The following is a 20,551-nucleotide window of genomic DNA, read 5'->3' as shown; positions in this document are numbered from 1 at the left end:
TTTGGTGCTGTAGGGCAGCAACTCTACCGCTGTACCACTGTGCTGCCTCAAATTATTATAATTACCCATTAGTAGAATGAGAGATTATTCCATTGACCTCTACAACAATTTTGATTGAGACGGTGGGGGAGGGGCTCAGTACATTAGAAACATAGAAACATAGAAACATAGAAAATAGGTGCAGGAGTAGGCCATTCGGCCCTTCGAGCCTGCACCGGCATTCAATATGATCATGGCTGATCATCCAACTCAGTATCCTGTACCTGCCTTCTCTCCGTACCCCCTGATCCCTTTAGCCACAAGGGCCACATCTAACTCCCTCTTAAATATAGCCAATGAACTGGCCTCAACTACCTTCTGTGGCAGAGAATTCCACAGACTCACCACACTCTGTGTGAAGAAATGTTTTCTCATCTCGGTCCAAAAATACTTCCCCCTTATCCTTAAGCTATGACCCCTTGTTCTGGACTTCCCCAACATCGGGAACAATCTTCCCGCATCTAGCCTCTCCAACCCCTTAAGAATTTTATATGTTTCTATAAGATCCCCCCTCAGTCTTCTAAATTCCAGCGAGTACAAGCCGAGTCTATCCAGAGATTAGAAACAGAGATCGATAGATATGGATAGACACAAAATGCTGGAGTAACTCAGCGAGACAGGCGGCACCTCTGGAGAGAAAGAATGGGTGACGTTTCGGGCCGAAGGTTGGTACAGGCAAAGGGTACTGCGCTAAATGGTTAGAAGGGCAGAATAAACCCTTCTTACTTCTTGCATTCTTACATCCTTATGATCGTTGAAAGGTCAATAGTGTAGAATGTGCAAATTAATTGCAGATGAGATCAATGTTGTGGTGATTAGAACATGAAACATGGAACGCTGCAACACAGGGACAGGCCATACAGTCACAGTTACTGTGCAAACATGATGCTGAATTATACTAATCCCTTCTGTTTGGACGCACTCCAAATCCCTCCATCTCCTTCAAATCCATGTGGCTATCAAAAAAGCCTCGAAATACCACAATCGTATTTGCCTCCACCACCACCACCATCCCAGCAGCACGTTACAGCAAATGAACCATTCTCCTTATAGAAAAAATTGACGACACATATTTCCCTCAATTTTCCCTATCTGTGGATAAAAGGAACTACGAGCTTCGTTTTACAAAGAGACTCGAAGTGCTGGAGAGACCCAGTGGGACAGGCAGCATCTCTGGAGATCGCAAACGTGCGGCAATGTGGTGCAGCGGTAGAGTTGCTGCCTTACAGCATCAGAGTGCCGGGTTCGATCCTGACTACGGGCGCTGTCTGTACGGAGTTTGCACATTCTCCCCGTCACCCGCGTGGGTTCTCTCCGGGTGCTCCGGTTTCCTCCCACACTCCAAAGGCTTACAGGTTTGTTGGCTAAATGGCTTGGTATAATTGTAAATTGACCCTAGTATGTGCAGCATAGTGTTAGCGTATGTGGGGATCGCTGGTCGGCGCGGACTCGGTGGGCCGAAGGGCCTGTTTCCGCGCTGTATCTCTAAACTAAACTAAGATGGTGACGTTTCAGGTTGGCCAAGCATGCATGGAAGGCCTTTGCATACCGAATCCCAAACAGCTGAAAGCCAAGACCCCTGAACGTCAGCCTGACTTTGCCCATCGAAAGATCAAGGCGATGAATCGTTATCAATTACTCAACCATAAAAATGGCAACACAAGAGTCTGCAAATACTATCTCTCCCCTCCATGCACTGGCTATCTCTCCCCTCCTCAACACTCTCAGACCTGATGCAGGATTTTTGACACTAAACATTGACAATCCCTTCCCCGCCCCATGCACGCCGCTCGGCCCACTGAGTTCCTGCAGCGGGTAGTTTATCGTTCCAGTCTACAGTTAATATGTGTAGGGAGGAACTGCAGATGCTGGTTTAAATCTAAGACAGACACAAAATGCTGGAGTAACTCAACAGGCCAAGCAGCATCTCTGGGGAGAAGGAATGGGCGACGTTTTTTCGGGTCAAGACCTTTCTTCAATCTTCTTCCGTCTGAAGAAGGGTCTCGACCCGAAACGCCACCCATTCCTTCTCTCCAGAGATTTTTAGATTTATATTTAGATTCAGAGATACGGCGCAGAAACAGGCCCTTCGGCCCACCGGGTCCGCGCCGCCCAGTGATCCCCGCACATTAACACTATCCTACACCCATTAGGGACAATTTTTACATTTGCCCAGCCAATTAACCTACAAACCTGCACGTCTTTGGAGTGTGGGAGGAGACCGAAGATCTCGGAGAAAACCCACGCAGGTCACGGGGAGAACGTACAAACTCCGTACAGACGGCGCCTGTAGTCAGGATCGAACCTGAGTCTCCGGCGCTGCATTCGCTGTAAGGCAGCAACTCTACCGCTGTGCCACCGTGCATCCTGCCTGTCCTGCTGAGTTACTCCAGCATTTTGTGTCTTCCTTCAATCTACAGTTACTTTGGGTTGAGACAGATCCCCGTGCTGTAAATCACTTAAACAGATTATGCAGCACTCGTGAAAACCTCACCACATAGACACAATATTTTGAAACAACCGTCTCAATTTAATTGAAAATATTTGAACTCTTCCTAATCTCCTAACTAAATGGGCAACAATTTTAATCATCTACTTGTTCAAATTCTTCCATTTATCACGTTACAAATTCTAGCCATATAAAATTCAAGAAATTCGTAATAAAAATTGCCACAAAAAAAATGTGTGGCAATTCTTTTTCCTAAAAGTACCTGTCATTTGATTTTTATTTAAATCTGTGGTGAGAAGAAGAATAAAAAAAGAGGATGTGGGAGTGTGATTTATCTTACTCAGTCATCTCAATTAAATGAATCTCTAGAATCGTCAATTCTCTACAGAAGGGGAAATTAACAAGGAGTGAACGATAATGATCTTCAAAATGTACGACAGGTTGGCCAAGAGAGGTCAATAATTTGATCGGCATTTGCAGCTTTTCTTTTGAACTCAATTGAAGTTATTTAGGAGTCGACTTCCTAAACCAACTTCTGCATTCTGCATTTGGCAAGAAATGCTGACAATTTCATGCAACAGGTTTGGCACGGTGGCGCAGCGGTAGAGTTGCTGCCTTACAACTTCGGAGGCACGGGTTCGATCCTGACCATGGGTGCTGTCTGTACGGAGTCTGTACGTTCTCCCTGTGACCGTGTGGGTTTTCTCCGGCACTGCAAAGAACTACAGGTTAATTGGCTTCAGTAAAATTGTAAGTAGCCTCTAGTGTGTAGCATAGTGCTCGTGTAGAGGATGATCGCTGGTCGGTGCAGTCTCAGTGGACCGAAGGGCCTGTATCTCTAAGTCTAGAGACTGTATCTCTAAGTCTAGAGACTATATCTCTAAAGTCTGAAGTCTACTGTCTAAAGCAAACTGCTTGCATGCTGGCAAGCGTGTTACTTGTACGTACCCTGCATGAACACGCATAATGGTTGTCCATGGTTGCTCCTTCAACTGCACGTCACCACTGGATTGAGCTGAGTGCAGATATTTATTTTAGTTTTTTAGAGATACAGCATGGAAACAGGCCCTTCGGCCCACCAGTTCCATGCCGACCATCTATCACCCGTTCCCACTATTTCTATATTGTCCCACCACTCTCTTATCCGGACCTACTCCGTGACCTGATGGGATCTAGATGAACTGGGTTAGTGGGCTAAAGAATGGCAGATGGAATTTATTTCAGACAAAGGCAAGGTGTTGCACTTCATTAAGTTAAGGTATGTAGGTTAATTGGCTGGGTAAATGTAAAAATTGTCCCTAGTGGGTGTAGGATAGTGTTAATGTACGGGGATCACTGGGCGGCACGGACTTGGTGGGCTGAAAAGGCCTGTTTCCGGCTGTATATATATGATATGATGATATGATAGGACAGGTTTGGAGGTATATGGATCAAATATGGATATGGATATGGCAGGTGGGACTCGTGTAGCTGGGACATGCTGGCCGGTGTGGGCAAGTTGGGCCGAAGGGCTTGTTTCTACGCTGCATCAATCTGTGACTCTGTGAGGACGGGACTTGCGCAGTAAATGGCAGGACCCTGGAGGGTTTTCCAGACCAGAAAGACCAAGGAGAAGAGGAGCACAGTTACCTGAACATGGTGGCACAGGTATTCAAGGTGGCGACGAAGGCAAGCGGCACACTTGCTTTCATCAGTCAGGATATTGAGTGCAAGAGTTGGCACATCATGCTGCAACTGTACAAGTCGTTGTTGAGATCACACTTGGAGTATTGTGCACAATTCTGGTCCCCTAGGTGAACGGAAAGATGCCATTAAGCAGGAAAGGGTGCAGGAAAGATTCACAAGGGTGTTACCCGAGTTGGGGGATTTGTGTTCTAAGAAGTGACTGGATGGGCTGGGACTGCGGAGAGAAGGAAGTTGAGGGGTGATCTATTTAACGTATTTAACGTATCTATCTGGGACATATGACAATAAAACACTCTTGACTCTTCTTAAAGTAATTTAGGTCTGTGGATAAGGTGGATGGTCACGGTCATTTTCTATGGTCTAAAAGTAGAGGACACAGATTTTAGGTGAGTCACAGAGTCACAGAGTGATACAACATGGGAACAGGCCCTTCGGCCCAACTTGCTTCCACCGGCCAACATGTCCCAGCTGCACTAGTCTCACCTGCCAGTATTTGGTCCATATCCCTCCAAACCTGTCCTATCCATGTACCGGTCAAACTGCTTCTTAAATGTTGGGATAATCCCTGCCTCAACTGCCTCCTCTGGCAGCTTGTTCCATACACCCACCACCCTTTGTATGAAAATGTTACCCCTCAGATCCCTATTGATTTTTATCCTCCACCTTAAACCTATGTCCTCTGGTCCTCGATTCACCTACCCTGGGCAAGAGTGCATCTACCCGATCTATCCTCTCATCATTTTATACACCTCTATAAGATCACCGTTCATCATCCTGTGCTCCAAGGAATAGTTACACCTTACTCAACCTCTCCCTATAGCTCAGACCCTCTAATTCTGGCAACATCCTCGTAGCTCTTCTCTGTGCCCTTTCCAGCTTGACATATATCTTTCCAATAACACGGTGCCCAGAACTGGACACAATATTCTAAATGCGGTCTCACCAACGTCTTATACAACTGCAACATGACCTCCCAACTTCAATACTCAGAGAGCGAGAGGGGAAAGATTGGTCCAGTTCATCAAGGTCCAGTTGTGATTATAGGTAACCTTTTTCACTGTGCACCATAAGCCGTTTCAGTTTAGTTTACTTTATAGATACAGTGTGGAAACAGGCCTCTTGGCGCACCGAGTCCGTGTCCACCAGCGATCACTGCTACACTAATTCTATACACACGGGGAAATTTACAGAGAGCCCATTAACCTATAAATCTACACGTCTTTGGAGTGTGGGAAGAAACCGGAGATCCTAGAGAAAACCCACACGGTCACATACAAACTCCGTACAGACAGCATGTGCGGTCAGGATCTCTGGCGCAGTAAGGCAGCAGCTCTACCACTGCACCACTGTAACGCCCACTGTATTAATGTTATCCCGCAAACTTACTAACTATACAACCTACATTCACGTCCAAATTATTAGTATAAAGGAGGAACAACAGTGGACCCAATACAGGTCTCTGTCATACGGTATTATGCATTTATCACTAGATACATTTATCTATTGTCTTCCATAAACTCGGCAATGCAGCAACAAAACCTATAAATATCAGCAAGATAATGACCAGTTATTCTGTTTTCCATGAAATTAGCACTTTATCTGAGAGGTAGATTTAGGATGCCATTCATTCAATCATGGCTGATCCATTTGAAGAATGCCATTGCTCTGAACCTATGTTTCATGGTGTAATTACTGGCCCTGATTGCATTAGCTATATGGAGTAGAAGGTTTTCGCTAGAACAGGAGTGAAACTATGTAGGGAGGAACTGCAAATGCAGGTTTACACCGAAGATAGACACAAAATGCTGCAGTAACTTAACGGGACAGGCAGCATCTCTGGATAGAGTCTTTGAGTCATAGAGTGATACAGTGTGGAAACAGGCTCTTCGGCCTAACTTGCCCACACTGGCCAACATGTCCCAGCTACACTAGTCCCACCTGCCCGCGTTTGGTCCATATCCCTCCAAACCTGCCCTATCCATGTACATGTCTAACTGCTTCATAAATGTTGGGATAGTCCCAGCCTCAACTACCTCCTCTGGCAGCTTGTTCCGTACATCCACCACCCTTTGTGTGAAAGGGTCACCCCTCAGATTCATATTAACTCTTTTCCCCTTCACCTTAAACCTATGTCCTCTGGTCCTTCATCAGAAGAAAGGTCTCGACCCGAAATGTCACCCATTCCTTCTCTCCATAGATGCTGCCTGTCCCGTTGAGTTACTCCAGCGTTTTGCGTCTATCTTAGGAGTGAAACTACTCTAAAGAATAGTTTATTGCTATTGAGGCGGCAACACACAGCAAAAACTTAAAAGTCCCCTGTGGATTTTGCAACTTCAAATCACTTTCGAAATGCAACGGTGCTGACACCAGGATTGTGTAACAATGTTCTGAGAAATCTCCTGCGAGTGAGGACATGTTACTTGGCCAATTTAGTCATGTTTCATTTTGACAGATGAAGCACAACGTGTACTGTCATACATTCTTTTTTTTCATTTGTTAGTCTCCTGGGACAGCTCAGGTGAAGGCAAGGAAAGGACATGGAGAAATACTGAGATTTTTCTCCGTGACCCCAGACTAAAAAACGGGCAGTAAACTCCAGAGCTGTAAATCTGACGTTACAATCTGATATTACCGGTCACCTTTTTTTAGTTTAGTTTTAGAGATACAGCGCGGAAACAGGCCCTTTCGGCCCACCGGGTCCGTGCCGACCAGCAATCCTTGCGCACTAACACTATCCCACACATACCAGGGGCAATTTTTACATTTGTACGTCTTTGGAGTGCGGGAGGAAACCGAAGATCTCGGAGAAAACCCATGTTTTCGACGTACAAAAGTCCTAACTTTTGTCCTAACTAAAAAGTCCTAACTTGCGGCACGGTGGCGCAGCGGTAGAGTTGCTGCCTTACAGCGAATGCAGCGCTGGAGTCTCAGGTTCGATCCAGACTATGGGCGCTATCTGTACGGAGTTTGTACGTTCTCCCCGTAACCTGCGTGGGTTTTCTCCGAGATCTTCGGTTTCACCCCACACTCCAAAGACGTACAGGTATGTAGGTTAATTGACTGGGTAAATGTTAAAAATAAAATTGTCCCTAGTGTGTGTAGGATAGTGTTAATGTGCAGGGATCGCTGGGCGGCGCGGACTCGGTGGGCCGAAGGGCATGTTTCCACGCTGTATCTCTAAATCTAAAAAAATCTAACGTACGAACAATTTCACAAAGTGGAATTCTGACATGTTAGGTGAGCGGTCTCACAAGAGGGTTTGATCATCGATTCCTGAACTTACAACGATGCCATTTCATTTACTCATTTATGGAAGGACGTTTGCAGCCATCAACCTGGTGAAATAGGCACCCAGTCAACAAAGTCCGCTAGATGTGTTTTCACACGCTTGTGAAGATACAAACTAGAAATGGAATTCTGTTCTTTGACAGAGAAAAAAAAATATGATTGAGAATGATCAGCCATGATCACATTGAATGGTGGTGCTGGCCCGAAGGGCCGAATGGCCTCCTCCTGCACCTATTGTCTATTGTCTATTGTCTATTGAAACAGAAAATGTCAGTAAGAGAGAATACCTCATCAGAATCGGGAAGGGAAAGCTGGCTTGGCGTTTTATGTGTCATGTTTTCATTCAAACGCCGCTGATGTGCTTGCAATTATTCCCTTTGACAGACCGCAGAGTGGCAAGATGAAACATGCCCGATGAGTACAGAGAGTGAACGGAAGATAAAGGTAAACTTGCTCACACCCACTAACCAGTTCTGCAAAAGGCAACGGCTGGCTATTATGGTATCTCAACAGGCCCAAAAGAGTCAGAAACTAAACAGGCTTCATGTTGCAGTTTGAAAAAGCCAGGGCAGAGGGGAAGTAAAAGAGAAAGGCGCAAAGTGCTGGAGGGACTCAGTGGATCAGTCGGCATCTTTCTTCCTCATTTTCAACCCCTTCGTGTTGCTCCTTTTGTTTCTCATTGAGCGCTGCAAAGAGGTTTGATAACTGAAAATCAGGAAATCTCCAGGTGCTGGAAATCCAGAATAAAAGCAGAAAATATTGGAGATATTTTTCTGCAGAATGTGCTGAAAAGGGAAACAGAGTTAACGTTTCAGATCGGAGGCCGTTCATCAGAACTCGGAAACAGATTAAATTCTGTACCAGGTTTCACTCAAACGAAGAACGTCAAGGAAAAAATACCAGTCAATGGATTCTAGCTTTGGGGAATCCATGGATCTTGAAGGACGTTTCTTGGGAAGATGTCCTAAGATTAGAGGTGGCTGTTCAGATCTGCAATCATTGTTCAAAGACATTTGGGCATTATTCAAAGACATTCAAAGGCATGTGGGTGGCACGGTGGGGCAGCAGTAAAGTTGCTGCCTTACAGCACCAGAGACCCGGGTTCGATCCTGACTACAGGTGCTGTCTGTAGAGTTTGTATGTTATCCCCATGACTGTGTGGGCTTTCTCCGGGCGCTCTGGTTTCCTCCCACATTCCAGTTAATGGGCTTTGGTAAAAATTGTGAATTGCCCTTGTTGTGTAGGATAGTGCTAGTGTCAATAGTCAATGGTCAATTTTATTTGTCACATACACATCAATGCGCAGTGAAATGAAAGATTACCCACAGTCCAACAGTAAGAGCAATAAAAATAGGCAATAACACACACAATCACAAAACCAACACCAAACTAAAAGAAACATCCATCACAGTGAGTCTCCTCCAGTCACCTCCTCACTGTGATGGAAGATCGCTGGTCGGAGCAGACGCGGTGCGCCGAAGGGCCTGTTTCCACGCTGTATCGCTTCAAAACATCACCACCCATTTCACATCCTTTCCAGGTGAGAGTGGCAAACACCGGGCCTCCTTTGAGATGGTCCATCGCACCAACGTTGTGGTCTCCTGTCTGTTTGAAAGAGAAGCTGTCAGCTGCAGACATGGAACTGGCAAGCATGGTGATCTATAGGGTGTAGGATAGACATAATGTACAGGTTGGCGGGGACTTGGTGGGCCAATGTCACGTTTCCACGTGAAATCTCTGAAAACGAAACACTAAAAATACTCTTGACTCAGCGACAGATAGATTCTTGATTAGTACGGGTGTCAGAGGTTATGGGGAGAAGGCAGGAGAATGGGGTTAGGAAGGAGAGATAGATCAGCCATATTTGAATGACGGAGTAGACTTGATGGGCCGAATAGCCTAATTCTAGTCCTATTCCTTCTGTCCTTATAACATGACTCTTGAGAATATAAATGGGGATTACAGAACTGGCATGGACGAAGAGCTTGAGGCCAGCACAGATCAGGTATAATTTTATTGAACGGTGGGCTACGATTGAGGAGCCTGTTAGCCTAATCTCAGTGGGCCGAAGGGCCTGTTTCTGCGCTGTATCGCTAAACTAAACTAAACCTGGGTGGCATGGTGGTGCAGTGGTAGAGTTGTTGCCTTACAGCGCCAGAGAAACGGGATCGATCCTGACTATGGATGCTGTCTGTACGGAGTCTGTACGTTCTCCCTGTGACCTGCAAGGGTTTTCCTCCGGGTGTTCCGGTTTTCCCCCACATTCCAAAGATGTACAGGTTTGTGGGTTTAATTGGCTTTGGTAAAATTGTAAACTTGTCCCAAGAGTGTACTGGGATAGTGTTAGTGTACGGCGATCGCTGGTCGGCGCCGACTCGGTGGGCCGAAGGGCACGTTTTCAGGCTGTATCTCTAAACTAAATTAAAAACCAGCTGTTCATTTGTCTTCGTAGCACTGCGATAGCCAGCTGGGTTACTCCGACTGCAGCTCCCTAACCCAGAAACTGAAGCCGCGGGAAGGACAATGGCAATGACCACAAGGAAACACCGTCAACTGTACACCATCGAGATTTGGCTATCCACCGCCAATCTTTCATCATTTCTAGAACTGAGTGCAGAAACTCCCTCCCTAACAGCACCGTCAGAGTCCCTCCACAAGAAGACACGAAGGCACTCCCGTTTCTACTCTCATCCCACAGATATGCGGATTGGTAGGTTAAAGTGACCTACCAAAAAGTGCAAGGGCGACGTTTCGGGTCGAGACCCTTCTTCAGACTGAAGAAGGGTCTCGACCCGAAACGTCGCCCATTCCTTCTCTCCCGAGATGCTGCCTGACCTGCTGAGTTACTCCAGCATTTTGTGAATAAGTACCTTCGATTTGTACCAGCATCTGCAGTTATTTTCTTATACCAAAAAGTGCAAATTTCCTTGGTGTGCAGATGAGTGCAAGAATCTGGGATCATGAGTTCATAAGTTCATTGGTGATCGGAGCAGAATTAGGCCCATTCGGCCCATCGAATCTACTCCGCCATTCAATCATGGCAGATCTATCTTTGCCTCTCAAACACATTCTCCTGGCATTTCCACATAACCATTGACACCCGTACTAATGGAATGTGGTAGAATAGAATTGCTGTAGGTTTATGGTGGATGGGTGATCAATAGTCGGCATGGTCTCGATGGGCCGAAGGGCCTGTTCTGCGCTGTATCTCAGCTTCTATACTGCTGTATATCGGAAATCTTTCCCTGGACATGTGCGTATTTGAAAACTACTGTGTGTCATTAGCACCTCCTCAAGTGGAATTAGAGATGCGCAATAAATGCTGATCTAGCCGAAAATATCCAAAGGCTAAATTGTAAAAAATGCTTTTAATCCATTGCCTTAAATACTATTGCAGTAACCTAACTATTACAGAACAATGCTGGGTACGCCCTATTTTTAACCTTAATTAGGCTGATTATTATTTTTTTAAGTGGTTTAATAACCAAAGTAACAAAGAGTGTTTCTCTTGTGAAAGACACAAAGTGCTGGAGTAACTCAACGGGTCAGGCAGCATCTCTGGAGATGGGTGACGTTTCAGGTCGGGACCCTTCTTTAGACTGAAAGTAGGGGGGGGGGGGTGGCAAACCTTCAGGGAGGAGTGGGTGAGACTTGTGGACAAGGGCCTCACAAAGTATGAACCTTTGTGGAGGCTCAGTGCGGGGTTCAGTGCACCAACTGTTTACGTGGCCAATGCCAGCACATACCTGTTGCAAACATCGGAGTCACTTTTAAAGACAGGCTGCTTCGCGTTTGAAATAATGTGGTTCAGTCTGAAACTTAGGCCGTAACTCCAAACAATGGCACCAGAGGATGAATCAGAATCAGAATCAGAGTCAGAATTACCTTTATTTGTCATCCAAAAAACAAGTCTTTTGAACGAGATTTCGTCACCCACAGTCCAACAAAAAGAGCAATAAAATAAGCAATCACACAACCATAACCAACACAAAACAAACAAAAAAAAGAAACATCCATCACAGTGATGGCCAGAATGTCTTTTCTCTTCCCCTGCCGTCTTCTCCCGCGGACAGGCTGTTGTCGTTGCCACGTTCCAGGCCGCGCCGGACGGTGAAAGGTCCGCAGCGGGCCGACCCCAGCCCCGCGATCCGGTGCGGGCGAAGACGCTGCCGCTGCCGCTGCAGCTGCACGTCGGGGTGGTCGTGGCTCCCGACATTGAAGCCCCCGCCGAGCAGAAAAAAATCCCGCGGCCTATTTCAGGCCGCGCCGGACGGTGAAATGTCCGCGGCGGGCCGACCCCAGCCCCACGATCCGGGGTGGGCGGAGTTTCTTCCCACAGGCCATCAGGACTGTTAACTCTCATATCACCAGGGACTAATTTAATTTACTGTATTAATTTTTAAAAAATTCAGAATTTTCTATTCTGTTTTGTAGTTTTAGCACAATCCGCAGGCGTTGCCACTTTCATTTTATTGCACATCTTATATATGTATGTGACAAATAAAGTTGACTTGACTTGACTTGACTTGGATTTGGGTTGACAGGGCTAACAAATAAGGAAGTAACACATGTATTTCTTTCGGGCACAGAATTATTAACTGAATTATTAAAGTCAAAGACTAAGGTGTAAAAAGCTTCCAGTCATGGCAACGGGTCTGAGAATTAGGAACACTTTAAAAATTGTCCAAGGAGGGCCAAGGAATTTGACAAAGGGAAGAAAGAACACAGGTCAGGATGAGATAGAAACATAGAAACATAGAAAATAGGTGCAGGAGTAGGCCATTCGGCCCTTCGAGCCTGCACCGCCATTCAATATGATCATGGCTGATCATCCAACTCAGTATCCTGTACCTGCCTTCTCTCCATACCCCCTGATCCCTTTAGCCACAAGGGCCACATCTAACTCTCTCTTAACTATAGCCAATGAACTGGCCTCAACTACCTTCTGTGGCAGAGAATTCCACAGATTCTCTGTGTGGAAAAAAAACGTTCTCATCTCGGTCCTAAAAGACTTCCCCCTTATCCTTAAACTGTGACCCCTTGTTCTGGACTTCCCCAACATCGGGAGCAATCTTCCTGCATCTAGCCTGTCCAACCCCTTAAGAATTTTGTAAGTTTCTATAAGATCCCCACCTCAATCTTCTAAATTCCAGCGAGTACAAGCCAAAGGGCCTGTTTCCATGCTACGGGACTCCAGGAGTAAACTAATGGGAAGCATAGAAATGGATTGCAAGACCATATAAAGGTACTTCAATAGGAAAGGACCGACAAAAGCAACTATGTCTTCCTCACAGACAGATACAGGAAGTTTATTATGGAGAATATGGAATTGGCAGAGAAATTATACATTCTGTATTGGTTTTCACAGAAGAAAACTCAAAGTTCCTGCCAAGATTACCTAAGAGGGGAGCAAGAATCTGAAGGATATCAGTGTTAGTTTTTAAAAAGTGCAATGGAAATTAATTAAACTAAAAACAATAAATCCCAAACACCCACTGATCAACATTCCAGAGTTTTCATAAGTGATAGGAGCAGGATTAGGCCATTCGGCCCATCAAGTGCACTCCGCCATTCAATGATGGCTGATCTGTCTTTCCATCTTAACCCCATTCTCCTGCCTTCTCCCCATAACCCCTGACACCCGTACTACTCAAATTTGATTGATTAGTTTCGAAAGAGGTGACTGTAGAGGTAAAGGGTCCTCTGATCATTAACTTGCAAAATTCTGGTATTGTTTCTGCAGATTGCAGGATAGGAAATGTAGTTCAACCATTTAAGAGTGAAAGGAAACAGAGGAATTGGATTTATTAGAAAAACAAAGAACTGCATATACTGGTTTACAAAAAGAAAACCCACACAGAGTGCCAGAGTGACTCAGCAGGTGAGGCAGCATCTCTGGAGAACATGTATGGATGACTTTCAGGTGGGGACCCTTCTTTAGTCTGAAGAAGGCTAGTGAATCGAAACATCGCCTATCCATGTTCTCTCGAGATACTGCCTGACCTGCTGAGTTATTCCAGCACTTTGTGTTTTTTTAATGAGATTTATTGGCCTCCATATTATCCATAGCAGGATAATTGGTGTAATCTGGAACAATGGATGAAATACCAAAATACCTTGAAAATAATAATCGGAGTCAATTTGAATATGTGAACGAGAAATTCATCTACTGCAATTCATGAGTGCTGAACTACTATCTACCTCTTTGATGACCCTCGGACAATCCTTGATCGGACTTTGCTGGTTTTACCTTGCACTAAACGTTATTCCCTTATCATGTATTTATACACTAACACATTGATTGTAATCATGTATTGTCTTTCTGCTGACTGGTTAGCACGCAACAAAAGCTTTTCACTGCACCTGGGTACACGTGACAATAAACTCAACTGAAAATAGATAAAGGAGAACCAGAGGATGTGGAATAATTAGATATGCAGAAGACTTTGGATAAAGTGTGCAAGATTAGAAGATTAGATTTAGATTTAGAGATACAGCGCGGAAACAGGCCCTTCGGCCCACCGAGTCCGCGCCGCCCAGCGATCCCTGCACATTAGCACTATCCTACACGCACTAGGGACAATTTTTACATTTACCCAGTCAATTAACCTACATACCTGTACGTCTTTGGAGTGTGGGAGGAAACAGAAGATCTCGGAGAAAACCCACGCAGGTCACGGGGAGAACGTACAAACTCCGTACAGACGGCGCCCGTAGTCAGGATCGAACCTGAGTCTCCGGCGCTGCATTCGCTGTAAGGCAGCAACTCTACCGCTGCGCCACCGTGCCATTGTTCTCTCTAAGCACGTGTATCACACGCGGCCTACAGCGGTGGAGCAGCGGCGGAGGACACTAACGGCTACGCTTAGCCAGGCCGACCTTGCAATGCCGCCAGCACAACAGGCTTTCATGGTCAGATCAAGAACCCTGTTCTTACAACAACTGGGACTTGCAAATGGCGCCAAACTGGTGACAGTGTTTACTGCAGTACACTTGCACTGTATCCAGTCTGAAGAAGGGCCTCGACCCGAAACGTCACCCATTCCCTCCCTCCAGAGATGCTGCCTGTCCCGCTGAGTTACTCCAGCATTTTGTGTCTATGTACTGTATCTGAGATGCTTAACCAAAATGTATCTAAGTGCTTATGTATAGTGATGCTTGTGCTGATGCTTGTATGTAAAAATGATTCTCACTGTACCTCGGTAAAGGTTATAAGTAACAGAGTACTGCAGGAACGGGTGCTTCAACACCAATTGTTCCCAATGTGCATCAACAACCTAGCTGACGGGACTAAATGTCATATTTCCAAGTTTTTAATGATGATACAAAACTAAATGAGGTAACAAGATGGGAAGGATGTAAGAAGGCTTTCGGGAGACATAGAGAAGAGAATAGAGTGAGGGTTTGAACATGGCAGATGGAAGTTTATGATGGTGAGATTAGGCATAGACTATTGTTTGCAGTTTGGGTCTCAATGGCTAAAAAAGAATAAGGGAAGGTCAACAGCGATTCACAAAACTCATTCCTGGGGTGTGAGTTATTTCCATAGAAGGAAATATTATGTAGTCTAACGGAACTGCAGATGCTGGTTTAAACCGAAGAGAGACACAAAATGCTGGAGTAACACAGCGTGACAGGCAGCATCCCTGGAGAGAAGGAATGGGTGACGTTTCGGGTTGAGACCCTTCTTCAGACTTCTTCAGACTGACCCGAAACGTTACCCATTCCTTCTCTCCCGAGATGCTGCCTGTCCCTCTGAGTTACTTCAGCTTTTTGTGTCTATCTTATGTAGTCTAAGTAGTATAAGAAGATAACTGCAGATGCTGGTACAAATCGAAGGTATTTATTCACAAAATGCTGGAGTAACTCAGCAGGTCAGGCAGCATCTCGGGAGAGAAGGAATGGGTGACGTTTCGGGTCGAGTCCCTTCTTCAGACAACTTCTTCAGAAGGGTCTCGACCCGAAACGTCACCCATTCCTTCTCTCCCGAGATGCTTCCTGACCTGCTGAGTTACTCCAGCATTTTATGTAGTCTAAGCCTACATTGATGATAATGAAAGATGATTTCATTGAAACATACTAAATTCTTACAGTGCTCAGCAGGCTGGATGCAGTGACAATCATTTTGTTGCCTGTGTTGTTTAGAACTAGGGACCACAGTCCATTTTGAATTGAAATGAAGATAAATGTCTACACTCAGATGATGGTGTATCTCTGAAATGGTCTACTCCAGAGGTCAGTGCAGGCTCAGTGATTGTGCTCATTCAACACAGAGATTGATGGATTTTTGGACATTAAGGGAATCAAAGGTTACTGAGGGAATGCAGGAAAATGATGCTGAGGCAAAAGATCAGCCATGATCATGAATGGTGAGCAAAAATTAAAGTGCTGGAGGAACTCAGCAGGCCAGGCAGCATCTGTGGATGGGATTGTACTGGTGAGATTTGGGCTCAGGGCCCTCCTTCAGTTCTTCGCTAATTTTGACAGGAATTTTGTGCTCTCCTCCGTGAAAACACAACTGAAAATGTTTCATTTCGGACTGAGAAGCATCCCAATCTGAAACGTCATACTTATTCCTGTGCCTGAGTGTTATATTCTTCTATAGTTATTACTGTTGAACTGTTTGTTGTTCTGTTTAGAGTTAAAGAGAGTTTGGAGTTTAGTTTAATGAAAAGCTTTTGTTGTGTGCTAACCGGTCAGCGGTTATGATCGAGCCATTTACAGTCCACAGATACACGATAAAGGAGAGAAATGCTTTGGTTGGATTAGAGATTTAAAAGAGCGGAGTGCTTGTAATGCGTGATTGCAGATCCACTTCTGTGACCAGCACACAAAGTTGTAATTGAGGCATGCATTTCCCTATTAAAGTGATCAGCTGTGTGTGTGTGTGTGTTTCAGTCTGTAGGCAGGAGCCAGAGAGATCAGTGATGAACTTTAATAGAATCTCCCAGCAATCTTACACAACAAAAAAAATTATTGATCTCATTCTTGAGAGCTGCAATTATCACCGTCCATTGCGAGGACATTGGCCACCGTAACTTGTCCCGAGTGTGCGGGTGAGTGGTAGAATCTGGGTTGAGTAGACAAGAGTGCGGGGGGAATAAAATGGGATTAGTGTTGAGTGAATGCAAATGGATAGTTAATGGCCACATAAGTGGCAAGGGTGCCTGGTATAATAATAGTTCATGTTCATAAGTGATTGGAACAGAATTAGGCCATTCGGCCCATCAAGTCTGCACCACTATTCAATCATGGCTGATCTATCTCTCCCTCCAAACCCCATTCTCCTGTCTTCGCCCCATAACCCCTGACACCCGCACTAATCAAAAATCTATCTATCTCTGCCTTAAAAATATCAATTGACTTGGACTCCACAGCCTCCTGTGGCAATGAATTCCACAGATTCACCTCCCTCTGACTGGTATGGATGTTGGGGGTTATGGGGAGAAGGCAGGAGAATGGGGTTGAGAGGGAAAGATAGATCAGCCATGATTGAATGGCGGAGTAGACTTGATGGGCCGAATGGTCCAATTCTGCTCCTAGAACTTATGAACACATGAATCAGAGTTATATCCAAGTAGCGCAATGGAAACACGAGTCATAGCAAACAACCTGCAGAAGCATCACATTTCACTCAGGACATAAGTCATTGGTCACGGCACTCGCTGGGATGTGATGAGAATATATTCAACAAGGTCTCAGAAGGTCCAATATGCATGCGGTGCAGAGCACTTGTATTATAATACTTAGTTCTAATCAGGGGCGCAGTCCTGTCAGAGCTCACTAGGGGCGCCGCTCCGGCACCTCTGTAAAACAAAGCCAAAATAAACAGCGGGGGATTTTAACCAGCGGGGAAGTTAACAGCGGCCGCTCAGGCACCAGTGACAGCTCCGGCACCTAAACAATTAGCACTGCAACACTGGTTCTAAAATTATCTGGGAATATTTATGCTACCACTTTATACTGAATATGCTTCCACTTGCTGGCGGCACGGTGGAGCAGCGGTAGATTTGCTGCCTTACAGCGAATGCAGCGCCAGAGACTCAGGTTCGATCCTGACTATGGGTGCTGTACTGTACGGAGTTTGTACGTTCTCCCCGTGACCAGCGTGGGTTTTCTCCCAGATCTTCGGATTCCTCCCACACTCCAAAGACATACAGGTATGTCCCTGACATCAGTCTGAAGAAGGGTCTTGACCCGAAACGTCACCCATTCCTTCTCTCCCGAGATGCTGCCTGACCTGCTGAGTTACTCCAGCATTTTGTGAATAAATACCAGGTATGTAGGTTAATTGGCTGGGCAAATGTTAAAAAAAAATTGTCCCTCGTGGGTGTAGGATAGTGTTAATGTGCGGGGATCGCTGGGCGGCGCGGACCCGGTGGGCCGAAGGGCCTGTTTCCGCGCTGTATCTCTAAAAAAATTAATTTAAAAAAAATACTATCTCTATTATGCATAGAAAGGAATTGTAACTGCTGGTTTATACTGAAGATAGATACAAAATGCTGGAGTAACTCAGCGGGACAGGCAGCACCTGTGGATGTTTCTCTTCTTGGTCTTTGTGCTGGATGCTCATCCATTTTTTCCAGAGATGCTGCCTGACCCACTGAGTTACGCTGAGGGACGCTTTGTGTCTACACCAATCAGCCAAAACATTATGACCACTGACAGGTGAAGTGAATAACGTTGATTATCTTGTTACAATGGCACCTGTCAAGGGGTGGGATATATTAGGCTGCAAGTGAACAGTCAGTTCTTGAAGTTGATGTGTTGGATGCAGGAGAAATGGGCAGGAGTGAAGACCTGAGCCACTTTGACAAGGGTCAAATTGTTATGGCCAGATGACTGGGTCAGAGCATCTCTGAAACGGCAAGGCCTGTGGGGTGCTCCCGGTCAGCAGTGGTGAGTACCTACCGACAGTGGTCCGAGGAGGGACAAACCACAAACCAGTGACAGGGTGTTGGGCGCCCAAGGCTCATTGATGCGCGAGGGCAACGAAGGCTATCCCGTCTGGTCCGAACCGACAGAAGGTCTACTGTGGCACAAGTCACAGAAAATTCTAATGGTGGTCACGGGAGGAATGTGTCAAAATGCACAGTGCATTGCACCCTGCTGCGTATGGGGCTGCACACGGAGGACCAACAGCATACTAGGCATGTGGTCACAATGTTTTGGCTCATCAGGTCATAATGTTTTGGCTGATCTTTGAGTTTTAGATATACAGCGCAGAAACAGGCTTTTCGGCCCACCAAGTCCGCACTGAGTAACGATCCCCGCACATTAACACTATCCTACTCACACTATGGACGATTTTACACTTGTACCAAGACAATTTACCGACATACCTGTACGTCTTTGGAGTGTGGGAGGAAACCGAAGATCTCGGAGAAAACTCACGAAGGTCCCGGGGAGAACGTACAAACTCCGTGCAGACAGCACCCGTGGTCGGGATCGAACCCGGATCTCTGGCGCCGCAAACGCTGAAAGGCAACAACTCTACCGCTGCGCATTCGTGCTGCCCTTTTACAAGTTTATTACTTCCAATAAGCGACTGCCCATCAAGCAGGAATCTGAGCCAAAATAATGGAAAGATTGAGGTGAAGGTGATTTCGATGATAATTAGGTCATTGAGGTGATTGAGGTGATGTCCTGACGTTTCCTTTGAGGTCCACGTAGCCATTAATTTGATAAGCAAAGTTGCATTTCTGAAGTCATAGCTTTTAAGCAAAGAAATAGCAAATTACGTCGGTGAGTGCGTTTACCTGAATCGCCTCACTTCAACATATTAATAATAATAATAATAATACATTTTATTTATATAGCGCTTTTCATATACTCAAAGACGCTTTACAGAGATTTTGGGAACATAGGGAAATTAATAAATAGATAAATAAGTAAATAAATAAATGAACAGAGAAAGGAGACAGAAGGTGAGGTGACCTTCAGTGGTTGAAGGCAGTACTGAACAGGTGAGACTTCAGCGATGTTTTGAATGTGGTGAGTGTGGAGGAGTCTCTAACGGTTTGGGGTAGTGAGTTCCATAGGGTGGGAGCAGCGATGGAGAAAGCCCTGTCCCCCCAGGATCTGAGTTTAGTCCGGATGTGGGGGGACAGGAGATTGGCAGCGGCAGAGCGGAGGGTGCAGGTGGGAGTGTGCCTGTGGAGGAGGTCGGTCAGGTAGGAATGGGGCCAGGTTATGGAGGGCTTTGTAGGTTATGAGGAGGATTTTGTACTGGATTCTCTGGGGGATGGGGAGCCAGTGGAGTTTATAAAGGACGGGGGTGATATGGTCACGGATCGAGGTGTGTGTGAGTAGACGGGCAGCGGATCCACACTGAAAATTGTCGGGAAGAATATCGACTCTTGAATAGTGGAGGGGGAGATTTTGTCCTCGTGAACTGTCCAATAAATCCAAAGCTCGCCACAACTCCCTCTTTGTTCTCACATATGAATTTTCGCACATTCCTTCGGAGTGAATGAGCCTTCCCCAAAGCCAGATTTACAGGGTAAGGAGGCAGAATATTGTGTAGTGATCGATTACGACTGACACGTCTGTGTGCAGTAATCGACGTTTATTGCCGGCACTGTGTAAGGGGAGAAAAAAGATGCTCTTTTAATTGGTGATTTGATTATCCTTCAGTATAGTGCTCATCATCTTGTCAACATCTTAGCGAAAGGCATAAATCCATGCACATTTCACACAGCTCACGTTGTCATGCAATCCTTTTTTGCCACCAAAACTGCTCCAATCAACGCCAAGACCATTGCATCTTTCGTGTGCCGCTCTCATTTTGATTATTTCTCTTAATTGGACATGCTGGACAAGGTTTACTGAAAGGTTTTCTTGAATCTGACAAAAGATCCCTCGGAGGTTTCCAATTATTCTTGATTCTTTGTTCTCGTTACTGTCCCCGACCAATTACACCTCCACAAAATGGCTCTGCTTGGTCAGCTCGGCATGGCGGTGAGCAAAATGTATTGTTGCCAACTGATCTACTGTTGGTACAGGAGTAAACAAATGTCATCCTCCTTTGCTTTTAACTGGAAGTGGGACTAATTGGGTGTCACTTTTAATTTTTTTAAAATCAACATA

Source organism: Rhinoraja longicauda, chromosome 2, assembly GCF_053455715.1.
Source record: "Rhinoraja longicauda isolate Sanriku21f chromosome 2, sRhiLon1.1, whole genome shotgun sequence".
NCBI classification, from domain to species: Eukaryota; Metazoa; Chordata; class Chondrichthyes; order Rajiformes; family Arhynchobatidae; genus Rhinoraja; species Rhinoraja longicauda.
This window is presented reverse-complemented; position numbering follows the sequence as displayed.